Genomic DNA, 15,470 nt, shown 5'->3' with positions numbered 1-15,470 from the left:
GAGGTATCTCTGGGCCCTCTCGGTAATGCACATCACTGAAGCCTTGCAAGCATTGCAACTAATGAGTTAGTTGCAGGATGATGTATTACGGAACGAGTAAAGAGACTTGCCGGTAACGAGATTGAACTAGGTATGGGATATCGACGATCGAATCTCGGGCAAGTAACATACCGGTGACAAAGGGAACAACGTATGTTGTTATGCGGTCTGATCGATAAAAGATCTTCGTAGAATATGTAGGAGCCAATATGATCATCCAGGTTCTGCTATTGGTTATTGACCAGAGACATGTCTTGGTCATGTCTACATTGTTCTCGAACCCGTAGGGTCCGCACGCTTAAGGTTACGATGACAGTTATATTATGAGTTTATACATTTTGATGTACCAAAGTTTGTTCGGAGTCCCGGATGTGATCACGGACATGACGAGGAGTCTCGAAATGGTCGAGACATAAATATTGATATATTGGAAGCCTATGTTTGGATATCGGAAGTGTTCCGGGTGAAATCGGGATTTTACCGGAGTACCGGGAGGTTACCGGAACCCCCCGGGAGGTATATGGGCCTTAGTGGGCCTTAGTGTAAGAGAGGAGAGGTGGCCATAGATGGGCCGTGCGCCCCTCCCCCCTTGGTCCGAATAGGACAAGGAGAGGGGGCCGGCCCCCCTTCCTCCTCTCTTTCCTCTTTTCCCCCCTCCGCGAATCCTATTCCAACTAGGAAAGGGGGGAGTCCTACTCCCGGAGGGAGTAGGACTCCTCCTGGTGCGCCTCCTCTTGGCCGGCCAGCCCCCCTTTGAGCCTTTATATACGGAGGCAAGGGGCACCCCTAGAGACACAAGTTGATCCACGTGATCATATTCTTAGCCGTGTGCGGTGCCCCCTTCCACCATAGTCCTCGATAATATTGTAGCGGTGCTTAGGCGAAGCCCTGCGACGGTAGTACATCAAGATCGTCACCATGCCGTCATGCTGACGGAATTCTTCCCCGACACTTTGCTGGATCGGAGTCCGGGGATCGTCATAGAGCTGAACGTGTGCTAGAACTCGGAGGTGCCGTAGTTTCGGTGCTTGATCGGTCGGGCCATGGAGACGTACGACTACATCAACCAAGTTAATGCTTCCGTTGTCGATCTACAAGGGTACGTAGATCACACTCTCCCCCTCTCGTTGCTATGCATCACCATGATCTTGCATGTGCGTAGGATTTTTTTTGAAATTACTACGAAACCCAACAGGAATATCCTTCGTTGATCGTGAGAGCTTGTGATGGGCTAAGTTGGGACACCCATGCAGGGATTTGATCTTTCGAAAGCCATGCCCGCGGTTATGGGCAGCTGGGAATTCGTTAATGTCCAGTTGTAGAAAACCTTAAACTTAACTTAATTAAAATGAATCAACAGAGTGTGTGGCCGTGATGGTCTCTTTTCGGCGGAGTCCGGGAAGAGAACACGGTCTCGTGTTATGCTTTAATGTAGGTTGTTCTAGGATCACTTCTTGATCATAGTTTTTCGATCGTGCCTTGCCTCTCTCTTCTCGCTCTCATTTGCGTATGTTAGCCACCATATATGCTAGTGCTTGCTGCAGCTCCACCTCATACCTTTTCCCTACCTATAAGCTTAAATAGTCTTGATCACGAGGGTGTGAGATTGCTGAGTCCCCGTGACTCATAGATTACTTCAAAACCAGATGCAGAGACCGATGATACCGCTCCAGGAGATTCGAGTGAGCTCAAGTGGGAGTTCGATGAGGACTCAGGATGATACTACGTTTCCTTTCCAAACGATCAGTAGTGGAGCCCAGTTGGGCGATCGGGGACATCATGCATTTGGGGTTGTCTTTATTTTGGTTCCGTAGACGGACCTTGATTGTATCTGGATGAATGTAATGATATTTATGCTATTGTGTGACGTGGCAAGTGTAAGACAACTATGTACCTCTTTTCCTTATTCATTACATGGGTTGTGTGAAGATTACCCCACTTGCAACATTGCTTACAATGCGGTTATGCCTCTAAGTCGTGCTTCGACACGTGGGAGATATAGCCGCATCGTGGGCGTTACAAGTTGGTAATCAGAGCCTTCCCCGACTTAGGAGCCCCCTGCTTGATCGAATCGCTGGCGTTGTTGAGTCTAGAAAAAAAAGTTTTGAGTCATTTAGGATTATATATATCGGAGAGTAGGATTCTTTTTACTCCTCAGTCCCTTCGTCGCTCTAGTGAGGCATCCTCACGTAGAGTTTTGACTCTTCTCTTCTCAATTTTCTCTAAAAATTTTTAGGATCACGCGGGTATCTTGGAATCGTTCCGATGGATTTGTGACGAGAAAATTGTTCTTGGTGCCTCCTGACATTTAGGGGTTGTGGCAGTGTCCCGGGGAGTTGAGCTCCGAGGTGTTGTCGTCACAATTTTAGCGTTGCAGTTCTGGAATACCTGAGTTTCGCCGACATCGAAAATCTCTTTTATGCAGTTGTTGGTGAGATAACCTTGACGCCACCCAGTACTGGGGCGGGAGTTCGGGAGTATTGCCATAACTCGTATAATGGATGCTTTTCGAAGGTTGAGGTAAATGATTTCTGAAGTTTTCTTGGTTATGTGTTGAAGGATGGATACAGCTGGATGTAGGATTTGCTAGCTTTGGGTGAGATATTATGCTTCCCCTGTATCCCCAACACCTGATTGCATAACCGGGAAAATTTCGGGAGTTTCATAGGTGGGACTTCATGTAGCTCTAGTATTTCTTCCATGAATATTTGGTTTGTGATTGGGTAATCCTCACCAAGTATTTGTTCTTGTCCGTACCTTGTTGTTTTATTCTTCTACCTCTATCTAAGTGGCTTCTCAATTTATGGAAGTGTGACCATTTAATTGGAATTCATTTGTTCATTTTGTTCGGATGTTAAGACTATATGTTGCAATTTTGATCCATTTGATTTAGCTTGAATATATGTCTGTCAAGATGCTAACAGATGTCACCCTCTTCAGGATGGCTCCTCCAACGCGTCAGAATCCTGATCCGCCACCACCACTTCCACCTCCGGAGGCATGGCAAGCTGTGATGGCCGCTACCAATGCCAACACACAGATGCTTATGCAACTCTTGCAAGAGCGCAACCAAGGAAATCAAGGCCATGGCAACTTTCAGAATCAGTTTGCTACACTCAATCAGTTCCTCGCAAACCAGCCAAAGACCTTCAGCAACTGTGTCGAGGCAACAAACGCTGATGATTGGCTCATGGATAACTGCAAGCATTTCGAGTGCAGCAACGTCAGGCCTGAGGACTTTGTCAAGTTTGCTTCATTCCAACTCAAAGACCAAGCTGCAGAGTGGTATCAGCAATACAAAGATTCCAGAGGAGGTCGTGTGATTACCTGGGATGAATTCCGTCAAGACTTCAAAGCTCACCACATTCCTTAGAGTGTTGTTGAGAGCAAGCGTGAGGAGTTACGCAATCTGAAGCAAGGCAGCTTGTCTGTTTACCAGTACAACATCATGTTCCAGAAGCTCGCTCGTTTCGCTAAGCAATACGTCCCTGACGAGAAGAGCATGATTTATCAGTTCAGAGGTGGCCTTAGAGAAGATCTCCAACTAGATCTCGTGCTTTTTGAGCCGAAGAAGTACGATGAGTTTTACAACATGGCACTGAAATAAGAGACTGCTCAGCTCAAGTGCGATGCTTCCAAGAAACGAGTCAGGGATGCAACTCCTTCTTCCTCAACTCAAGTGGTAACTAAGCAACAAAAGTATTGGTTGCCTCCTCCTCCTCCATTCCGCCAGCCTTATTAGCAGAAGAGCAAAGGTGGCAATGGATCTTCCCCCCCCCCCAACCCAGGCTTTCAGAACAAGACTTCGTCTCAAGCTCTAAGATCAAGTGCTCCATATCATCATCCGCTCTCGGAGGTTATGTGCAACAAGTGTCAGCAGAAGAGTCAGTATGCAAACAAGTGCTTCAATCAGAGGCGTCTTCCTCCTCCTCCTGTGAGATCTGCTAGTACCACAGTGGTCAAGCATAACCCCAAGTCTGCAAAGGTTAACTTGATGAACGCAGCTCAGGCAGAGGACTCATCAGATGTGATCATGGGTAACCTTCCTGTTAACGATATTCCTGCAAAAGTTCTTTTTGACACTGGTGCATCACATTGTTTCATTTCGAGACCATTTGCATCTAAGCATGAGTTGTCTTTCCAAGATTTACCTAGACAGTTATCAGTTGTTTCTCCGGGTAAATTCATGAACGCAAGCTCTATGGTCCCGGATGTTACTATCATGTTGGGCGACTATAAGTTTCTGTCTTCTCCAGTGGTCCTTGGTAACTCGGATATTGATCTTATTCTCGGAATGGACTGGCTTTCTAAGCACAAGGCTCAGCTTGATTGTGCTGCCAGGCAGATTCAATTGACACATTCGTCTGAGGATGTAATCGTCTTTGCCGCTCGTGATGATACCATTCGACTGTTTTCTCTCAATGAGAAGGGTGAGTTGGATGCCATCTCTCAGATTCCAGTTGTTTGTGAATATCAAGACGTCTTTCTAGAAGAGCTTCCAGGAATGCCTCCGCACCGGCCAGTTGAATTCGTCATCGATCTTGAGCCTGGCACGGAACCTGTTTGCAAACGTCCTTACAAGCTTGGACCTGAAGAGTTGAAGGAGCTGAAGAAGCAACTCAATATTCAAGAGCGTATGGGTCTCATCCGACCAAGTTCTTCTCCATGGGGTTGTGGTGTTCTTTTCGTCAAGAAGAAGGATGGAACGGACCGACTTTGTGTCGACTACCGTCCATTGAACAAGAAGACCATAAAGAACAAGTACCCACTTCCCAAGATCAACGAGCTTTTCGAACAACTCAAAGGTGCTCAAGTATTCTCCAAGCTTGACCTCCGTATGGGCTATCATCAGATTCGCATTCGTGAAGAAGATATCCCCAAGACAGCATTCAGAACTAGCTATGGTTCATATGAATACACTGCCATGTCTTTCGGCCTTGTCAACGCTCCTCCAACATTCTCTCGTATGATGAACTTCATCTTCAACGCCTACACAAATGACTTCGTCTTGGTCTACCTCGATGACATTTTGGTCTTTTCCAAGAACAAGGAGGATCATGCCAAGCACTTGATATTGGTGCTGGATAAACTCAGAGAACATCAGTTCTATGCGAAGTTTTCAAAGTGCGAGTTTTGGCTCGATGAGGTTCTCTACCTTGGGCATATCATCTCCTCCAAGGGCATAGCTGTTAATCCTGAGAAGGTGTCTGCAATTGTGAATTGGGAACCGCCTCAGAATGTGAAGCAACTCCGCAGCTTCCTTGGTCTTGCAAGCTATTGTCGAAGGTTCGTTGAGAACTTCTCTAAGATCGCGAAGCCTCTTTCCAACCTTCTCCAGAAGCATGTGAAGTATGTCTGGTCGCCTGAATGTGACATCGCTTTCAACACCCTGAAAGAGAAGTTAGTCACCGCTCCAGTTCTGACTCCTCCTGATGAATCCAAACCGTTCGAGGTCTTCTGTGATGCTTACCTTCAAGGTCTCGGTGCAGTGTTGATGCAAGAGAAGAAAGTTGTGGCCTATACCTCTCGTCAGTTGAAGCCCAACGAAAAGAACTACCCCACTCATGACTTCGAGTTGACGGCAGTTGTCCATGCTCTTTTAACATGGAGACATCTCTTATTGGGAAGAAAAGTGGACATCTTCACTGATCATAAGAGTCTCAAGTACATCTTCACTCAGCCAAACCTCAACCTTAGGCAGACTCATTGGGTCGAAATGATTCAAGAATATAATCCAAGTATTGAATATACTCCAGGGAAGGCCAATGTAATTGCTAACGCATTGAGCAAGAAGGCTTACTGCAATAGTCTGATTATCAAGCCCTACAAACGAGAGCTTTGTGAAGCTTTCCGCAAACTTAATCTCCAAGTTGTTCCTCAAGGATTCCTTGCCAACCTCCAAGTCTCTCCTACTTTGGAAGATCAGATTCGCGAGGCTCAACTTCTTGATGCTATGGTGAAGAAGGTGAAGATTGGGATTGCCAAGAGTCAACCCAAGTACAAGTGCTATCGTCTTGATGACAAGGATACTCTATTCTTAGAGGATCGCATTGTTGTTCCTAAGGATGACCTTCGTAAAGTCATTATGAATGAGGCTCACAATTCACTCCTCTCTATTCACCCTGGAAGTACAAAGATGTACCAGGACCTCAAGCAGTCGTATTGGTGGACTCGAATGAAGCGCGAGATTGCTCAGTTTGTGAATGAATGTGATGTCTGCAGAAGAGTGAAGGCAGAACACCAACGACCAGCTGGTCTCCTCCAACCTCTTGCCATTCCAGAATGGAAGTTTGACCATATTGAGATGGACTTCGTGACTGGATTTCCAAAGTCCAAGCGTGGCAATGATGCTATCTTTGTTATCATCGACAAGCTCACCAAAGTGGCTCATTTTCTTCCTATCAAAGAATCTATCACAACAGCTTAGTTGGCAGAGCTATATACCTCCAGGATTGTCTCCTTGCACGGCATTCCGCAGTTGATATCTTCAGATCGTGGCAACATCTTTACCTCTAAGTTCTGGGATTCTTTTTAGAAGGCCATGGGCACCAACATTCGCTTCAGCACACCCTTTCATCCTCAAACCAGTGGCCAAGTCGAACGAGTCAATCAAATTCTTGAAGATATGCTCAGGGCTTGTGTCATCTCTTTCGGTGTGAAGTGGGAAGATTGTCTTCCATATGCCGAGTTCTCCTACAACAACAGCTTCCAAGCGAGTTCGGGCAAGGCCCCATTCGAGATTCTCTATGGCAGGAAGTGTCGTACTCCTCTTAACTGGTCAGAGACTGGTGAACGCCAACTTCTTGGAAATGACTTGATCACAGAGGCTGAAGAAGTGTGCAAAGTCATTCATGAAAATCTCAAAGCCGCGTAATCACGCCAGAAGAGTTACTATGATAGCAAGCATCGTGACTTGGCTTTCGAGATCAAAGACCATGTCTACCTCCGCGTCTCTCCAATGAAAGGTACTCGTCACTTCGGTATCAAAGGCAAGCTTACCCCTAGATACGTGGGTCCTTTCAAGATCATTAGCAAAAGAGGCGATCTCGCCTATCAACTTGAGCTTCCATCCAACTTTGCAAATGTGCATGACGTGTTTCACGTGTCTCAACTCCGCAAGTGTTTCAAGACTCCTGACCGCACCATCAACTTTGAAGAGATTGATCTCCAGGAAGACCTGTCTTATCATGAGCACCCCGTTGCTATTTTTGAAGAAACTGAGCGCAAGACTCGCAACAAGTCAATCAAATTCCTGAAAGTGAAGTGGTCACATCATTCCGACCGTGAATCCACCTGGGAACGCGAGGACCACCTCCATTCCGAGTACCCGGAGTTTTTCCAGTCCTAGATCTCGGGATGAGATCCTTTTGTAGTGGTGGAGTGTTGTAACACCCCGTGTGTAACCTGCCATATTTGTATTCCAACTCTTGCCATTTTCGGCACTAAGTTATGATATTTCCTCGTTGTCGGGTTTTTGTCTCCGTGTTGCTTTTGTCTTTGTCATGCATCTCATATCATGTCATCATGTGCATCACATTTGCATACGTGTTCGTCTCTTGCATCCGAGTATTTTCCCCGTTGTCCGTTTTGCATTCCGGCGCTCCTATATCCTCCGGTGTCCCCTTTTACCTCTTTTTGTGTGTGGGTGTTAAACGTTCTCGGATTGAACCAAGAGTTGCCAAGTGGCCTTGGTTTACTACCGGTAGACCGCCTGTCAAGTTTCAACTCCAACGGTTAATCGAGGAGCCAAGAAGGCCTCGTGCGTGTTGCAGCCCAACACCTCTCCAAAGTGGCCCAAACCCCACCTAAACCCCTTCCATCATCTAGGTCGTTCGATCACGATCGCGTGGCCGAAAACCATGCTCAATTTGGAGTCTCCTAGCTCCCTCTACATATATATATATGTCCTCTCCCCCAAAATTCACGGACGAAACCCTAAAATCCTTCCCCTCGCGCCGCCGGACGCGTCCACGCCGCGCCGGACGTGTCCACCGCCTCCAGCCACATCGGCCCGGCCAATAGCATCGCGCCACGTCAGCGGCGCCGTCGCCCGCACCCAACCGGAGCACGCCACGTCAGCGGGGCCGCCCCACTTCGCCGCGCAGCACCGCGCGGGCCCGCCGGGGCCCAACCGCGGCCCTCCCGGCACTGCCGCCTGACGCCGTCCGCATCATGCGCCGCCCGCTCCGCCGCACTGCGCCGCTCGCCGGCCCAGCCGCCTCCACCGCGCGCCCTGCCGCCGCCGTCGACCTCCTCGCCCGGTCGCCGCCCCGCCATCGACCTCCGACGCCACGCCGTCTTCGCTGCTTGTTGCCTCGCCGCGGGAGCCGCCGCCCCCGCCGTCCGATGCCTCCTCGTCGCCGGCGCACCTCGGATCCAACCGGATCCGCCTTCTCCGGCTCCCCCTCGCCAGAACAAGCTCGTTGCCTCGCCGGAGCTCCTCAGTTCGCGCACCCGCGAGGAACCCTAGATCTGGAGAGGTTGATTTTTTCCCCAAGTCCCAGATAATTTTAGTGTTTTCTTCGCATCATAACGCTGCACCCGTGGCTCAGTTTTGGGCGTGTATGAAAGTGCAACTATCCCTAGGTGGTTTTGGTAATATATAACAACATGTAGCTCATTGAGCTAATGCTATTCCAAGATGATTATTTCAGGAAAGCTCAATGATTGGCATGGCATGGATGTGAAAGTGGAACCCTCAAAATGCTAAGGAAAAAGGATCGGCTCAAGCTCAAAAGCTCAAGACTCTTCATTTTATATTTTAGTGATCCAAGATCACATTGAGTCTTTAGGAAAAGCCAATACTATTAAGGAGGGATGAGGTGTTGCTTAATGAGCCTCTTGCTTCATGTGCTTAGTGATATGCTCCAAAACCCTCAACTACTTTCCCATATCCACTTATGACCTAAACCCTAAGCCAAACTCGGTCCTACCGATTCTCCCTATCCGGCGCCACCGAGTTTCACTTGTCATTAGCCACTGCCAAACCCTAGCAATTCGGTCCTACCGATAAGGATCTCGGTCTCACCGAGATGGGGTTGCAAACTCTCTGTTTCCCTTTCGTAACTTTTCGGTCTCACCGAAAGAGCGAATTGGTCCCACCGAGATTGCAATGTAAACTCAGTGTTTCCCCTTTGTAACTTTTCGGTCTCACCGAGTTCCACTCGGTCTCACCGAAAGAGCAAATTGGTCCCACCGAGTTTGCCTGACCAACTCTCTGGTTAGCTAATTACCAAATTCGGTCTCACCGAGTTTGTGTAATCGGTCTCACCGAGATTACGTTATGCCCAAACCCTAACCATATCGGTCCTACCGAGTTGCATGTCAGTCCCACCGAAAATCTCTAACGGTCACTAGGTTTACATTTTCGGTCCGACCGAGTTTGTTGATTCGGTCCCACTGAGATTGGAAAACTGTGTGTAACGGTTGGATTTTGTGTGGAGGCTATATATACCCCTCCACCTCCTTCTCATTTGAAGAGAGAGCCATCAGAACACACACACACCATTCCAACTCATATGTTCTGAGAGAGAACCACCTACTCATGTGTTGAGACCAAGATATTCCATTCCTACCATATGAATCTTGATCTAGAGCCTTCCCAACTTGCTTTCCACTCAAATCTTCTTTCCACTAAATCCAAATCCTATGAGAGAGAGTTGAGTGTTGGGGAGACTATCATTTGAAGCACAAGAGCAAGGAGTTCATTACCTACAAACCATTTGTTACTTCTTGGAGAGTGGTGTCTCCTAGATTGGCTAGGTGTCACTTGGGAGCCTCCGACAAGATTGTGGAGTTGAACCAAGGAGTTTGTAAGGGCAAGGAGATCGCCTACTTCATGAAGATCTACCGCTAGTGAGGCAAGTCCTGTGTGGGCGATGGCCATGGTGGGATAGACAAGGTTGCTTCTTCGTGGACCCTTTGTGGGTGGTTGCTTCTTCGTGGACCCTTCGTGGGTGGAGCCCTGTGTGGACTCGCGCAACCGTTACCCTTGGGTGGAGCCCTGTGTGGACTCGCGCAACCGTTACCCTTCGTGGGTTGAAGTCTCCATCAACGTGGATGTAGGATAGCACCACCTATCCGAACCACGGGAAAAACATCCGTGTCTCCATTAGCGTTTGAATTCTCCAAACCCTTCCCTTTACATTCTTGCAAGTTGCATGCTTTACTTTCCGCTGCCAATATACTCTTTGCATGCTTGCTTGAATTGTGTGATGATTGCTTGAATTGTCCTAAAATAGCTAAAATCTGCCAAGAACTAAAATTGGGAAAAGGTTAAGTTTTTATTTTGTCAAGTAGTCTAATCACCCCCCCTCTAGACATACTTTCGATCCTACAGTGTAGCATATCAAATTGTTCGTCTCGACGAGTACTTCATTTCATTCCATTGCGCCATGTTCATTTGAGTTCTTCTTGATGCCCCAAATGCTGTTGCAAGAGTGCTAGTTTATATTAGTTTCAGATTCTTATCAGAGTTTGGACACTTGTCATTTTTGCCATGTTTAATGTGTGCCTCCTATGAACTTGAGCCCTACATGTGTTTTGAAGTATGCCATGCCATCTTTACAGGGGTGTATGTCATGTATTTTTGTGATCTCTGTGGTGACTAGCACAAGCATGCAAAGTAGCTCTCGTAATGTCGCTGATTTCAGGGACTTAGAAATCTTCTAAGTCTTTTCCCTGATTATATTTTTATGCCATGTATTCATGTTGCTACAGAGTGATCCATGCCTCTTTTGAGCATGATCAGTAAGGATGTTTTGTAGATATTGTTGTGATCTATCCATCCATGTCTTTGTTTGCAATTATGGATCACCCTAGCTTGACTCAATTGAGCTCTACTTTTGCTATAAAAATGTTCCTGGCAGAATGTTTACGTGTAAGCATTTTTGCCGAGGTTGCTGTAGTTGATCCATGCATGCTTTGAGGTTGTTCTTGCTATGTTTAGCTTCTATACCATGTCTACTTGCTGGGTGTTTGCTTAGTTTGTCATGCAATGCCTTGTGGTGAGTGCATCGAGCTCGTAAACATGCCTACTTAATATCTGTTTTGCTTTGCTCCAGGTTTCTACTAAGTCTGAATCTGTTAACGAAAGTTGCTATGTTCACATGGATGCCATTGTATTTTCTGATCCCTTTTGGCTTATGGTCAGTAAGGGACTTTTGTTGTATGGTTTGAGTAGCTTCATGCCATGCCTTGCTTTGCCATGATATGTTCCTGTAGCATATTGTTAACTTGCTCTAAACATTGCTCCCTGATATTAAATTCCTGACATGTTGTTATTTTCACTAAGTCTGTAACCTGATATCTTTTGCACTTTTGCCATGCTTGTTTGAACCTGCTATTGAGTGAATTAGCCGTAGCTCCATGTTCATCTTTTTTCAACTATCTTGAGTGGATCCTTGCCATGTATTTTTTTTTGCTATGTTAGAGTGCAGTACCTTGTTGTTATTGATGCATTTAGATGGCCTCGTGCTGTTAATCCCAGATCGGTGCCATTTTGTTTTGCTTGTCATTTGCAAACCGTGCATCCGATTCCGGTGATCTTTATATCGATTTCGACCGAAATCAACTCATCTTTCCAGTGGCACTCTTGGTTTTCCAAGTTGAGGCCAGGTTCAATCTTTATTTTCTGAAACATGCATATGCATGGCATAACACACCCCGCATATCATGCCATGTTTTGCATCATGTTGCTTGTGCATTGCACCGTGGTTGATTGTGTCTCCCTTTGCTTGTGTTCTTGCTTTGGGTAGAGCCAGGAGACGAGTACGTGATCTAGGAACCCGTTGAGTACGCTTACGAGGATCAAGCTAACGTCAACTTGGAGAACTTTGCAGGCAAGATGACCATAGCCTCGAAATCACTTCTATCTTTGCTTGCTAGTTGCTCGCTCTATTGCTATGCCTATGCTACGATACCTACCACCATGCTTTATCATGCCTCCCATATTGCCATGTCAAACCTCTAACCCACCTTGTCCTAGCAAACCGTTGTTTGGCTATGTTACCGCTTTGCTCAGCCCCTCGTATAGCGTTGCTAGTTGCAGGTGAAGATTGGAGTTTGTTCCTTGTTGGAACATGTTTATTGTTGGGATATCATTATTATATCTTGTATACTTTAATGCATCTATATACTTGGTAAAGGGTGGAAGGCTCGACCTTATGCCTGGTGTTTTGTTCCACTCTTGCCGCCCTAGTTTCCGTCATACCGGTGTTATGTTCCTTGATTTTGCGTTCCTTACACGGTTGGGTTGTAATGGGAACCCCTTGACAGGTCGCCTTGAATAAAACTCCTCCAGCAATGCCCAACCTTGGTTTTACCATTTTCCACCTAGCCTTTTTCCCTTGGGTTTCGGACTCAAGGGTCATCTTTATTTTAACCCCCCCGGGCCAGTGCTTCTCTAAGTGTTGGTCCAACCTAAGCGATGTTCGGCACCCCCTGGGCAACCAGAGTCTATGCCAACCCGATGTCTGGCTCATCCGATGTCCCCTGAGAACGAGATATGTGCAGCTCCTATTGGGATTTGTCGACACATTCGGGCGGCTTTGCTGGTTTAGTTTTACCATTGTCGAGATGTCTTGTAACCGGGATTTCGAGTCTGATCGGATCGTCTTGGGAGAAGGAATATCCTTCGTTGACCGTGAGAGCTTGTGATGGGCTAAATTGGGACACCCCTGCAGGGATTTGATCTTTCGAAAGCCATGCCCACGGTTATGGGCAGATGGGAATTCGTTAATGTCCGGTTGTAGAAAATCTTAAACTTAACTTAATTAAAATGAATCAATAGAGTGTGTGTCCGTGATGGTCTCTTTTCGGTGGAGTCCAGGAAGAGAACATGGTCTCGTGTTATGATTTAACGTAGGTTGTTCTAGGATCACTTCTTGATCATAGTTTTTCGATCATGCCTTGCCTCTCTCTTCTCGCTCTCATTTGCGTATGTTAGCCACCATATATGCTAGTGCTTGCTGCAGCTCCACCTCATACCTTTTCCCTACCTATAAGCTTAAATAGTCTTGATCGTGAGGGTGTGAGATTGCTGAGTCCCCGTGACTCGCAGATTACTTCAAAACCAGATGCAGGGGACCGATGATACCGCTCCAGGAGATTCGACTGAGCTCAAGTGGGAGTTCGATGAGGACTCAGGACGATACTACGTTTCCTTTCTAGATGATTAGTAGTGGAGCCCAGTTGGGCGATCGAGGACATTATGCATTTGGGGTTGTCTTTATTTTGGTGCCGTAGTCGTACCTTGATTGTATCTGGATGGATGTAATGATATTTATGCTATTGTGTGATGTGGCGAGTGTAAGCCAACTATGTACCTCTTTTCCTTATTCATTACATGGGTTGTGTGAAGATTACCCCACTTGCGACATTGCTTACAATATGGTTATGCCTCTAAGTCGTGCTTCGACACGTGGGAGATATAGCTGCATCGTGGGCGTTACACTAGGCCTAGTTGATCCCATGGGGAGGCCAAGGTTTGTGAAGGGCATACTTTCTTTCTTATTACATCCAAGGATGTTAGCCAAGTGCATTTCTCTATCATCAAATAAATTGATAGGTACAAGGGAGGATTATTATAGTTCACTTTAAGTCCAGTAAATTCAAAGAATATGTTTAGAACATGCATTAAGTGTGATATTGCTGAGGTTCAGCAGGCAAGATGATGAGTGTGTCATCAACATATTGAATGGAAGAATATGTCATGTTACCTTGAAATTCAATGGGGGAGTATATGTGGTCCTCATGACAATCTTTATTAATAAGAACCTGTAACAATTCAACAGAAAAGACAGTGGGTCACCCCGTCTAACACCTCTTTTGCATTTGATAATCTTGCCAAGTATGCCATTGAGGATGACAGATGCTTATGCGGTTCTAAGAATCATTTTGATCCACCTGATCCACTTATTGCTAAATCTAAGGTGTTCTAACATAAAAATATGGCACTATAGCCCATCTTATCAAATGCCTTCTCAAAATCAATTTTGAATATAACAATCGCCTTTTTTAGATCTATGACACATACATGGATATATTCAAATGCCCAGGAAAGGCAATCCTGAATGGTTTTAGTTTTGATAAGTCCATATTGATTTTTGCTAACCAGAGGAATGACAATATTTTGAACTTTTTTAGCTAGTATCTTGGTAAGTATTTTAATGGGGGTACTCACCAATGAACTTGGCCTAAAATCATTAGGGGTCTCACGATTATCTTTTCTAGGGATTAAGGCAATATTTGAAAAGTTGGTAGGTGTGAGACCCACTATTTCATCACAGAAATCCTGTATGAATTTATAAAAGTTATCCTTGATAATGTGCCAGCATTTCTTCAAGAATATGCTATTAAATCCGTCAGGTCGAGGGAATTTGTCATTTGGCATAGTTTTGATCATCTCATCAATTCCCTCATGTGTGAAAGGTATTTCTAGATCCTTTAGGTCAACATTGTTGGTGTCAAAGTTGATATAAGTGTCATCAGTCATTCTAAGTCTCTCTTTAAATGATTGCCATAGCATTGCAGCTTTCTGTTCATGGTCATGGACAATGACATTGTCAAAAGATAAACTGATGGAGATATAGTTATTTTTGAAGACATGTGTACTAATGGCATGAAAGAATTTAATATTTTAATCAACCAGATAGCCCATCTGATGTTGGCTTTAGTTCTCCAGTACCTCACCTTGGTTTCCAAGAGTTTATTTGTGCGTATAATAAGAACTTTCTTGAAGTTATTTTCTTGAATAGTTAAGAGCATTTGGTCCTCTAGTCCATCTAGGATTTTCAATTGTTTTGTTGAGTTGAGATAGTTTCTTACTCCAAGATTTCAAACATTTTCTGATGGATTTGAATTTTGCCACTATTTTCTATAGATCTAGATAATAAGTGCAATTCTTCCAATAGTTATCAATAGTGTCAATAAAACAATCAAATTTAGTCCAGAATTCCTCAAATCTAAATATTTGGCATTTAGGTATATGACTTTCTATTTGGACCTTAATAGGTACATGATCAGAAGAAAATTTTGCAATAAAAACAATCATGGTATTTGGGCATCTAGTGGTCCAATTAGAATTGGTAAAAATCCAGTCTATTTTTTCCAGTAGGGGAAATTCCTGCATGTTACTCCAAGTGTACTGCCGGACTTTAAGAGGAATTTCAACCAAGTCATGATTCACAATGATGTTGTCGAACATCATCATCATGTTGTTGTTGTCCCCACCAACTATGTTTCTATCATCTAGGCTTCTGATGAGGTTTAAATCACCTACAATTAGCCACTGCTCTATGGTGGGAGTATCTAAGTTCATCAGCCAATTAGTGACTTCCAACTTGCCTTTAGTAGAGCTAGGGCCATAAAAATTGGTGAGATACCAAGTAGAATTATCCAATGGTTAATGGTTGTAATCTTTGGATATCAAG

The sequence above is a fragment of the Triticum urartu genome, chromosome 4 (genome assembly GCF_003073215.2).
Source record: "Triticum urartu cultivar G1812 chromosome 4, Tu2.1, whole genome shotgun sequence".
Lineage (NCBI taxonomy): Eukaryota > Viridiplantae > Streptophyta > Magnoliopsida > Poales > Poaceae > Triticum > Triticum urartu.
The sequence above is the reverse complement of the archived record's forward strand: the minus strand, read 5'-3'. Positions refer to the sequence as shown.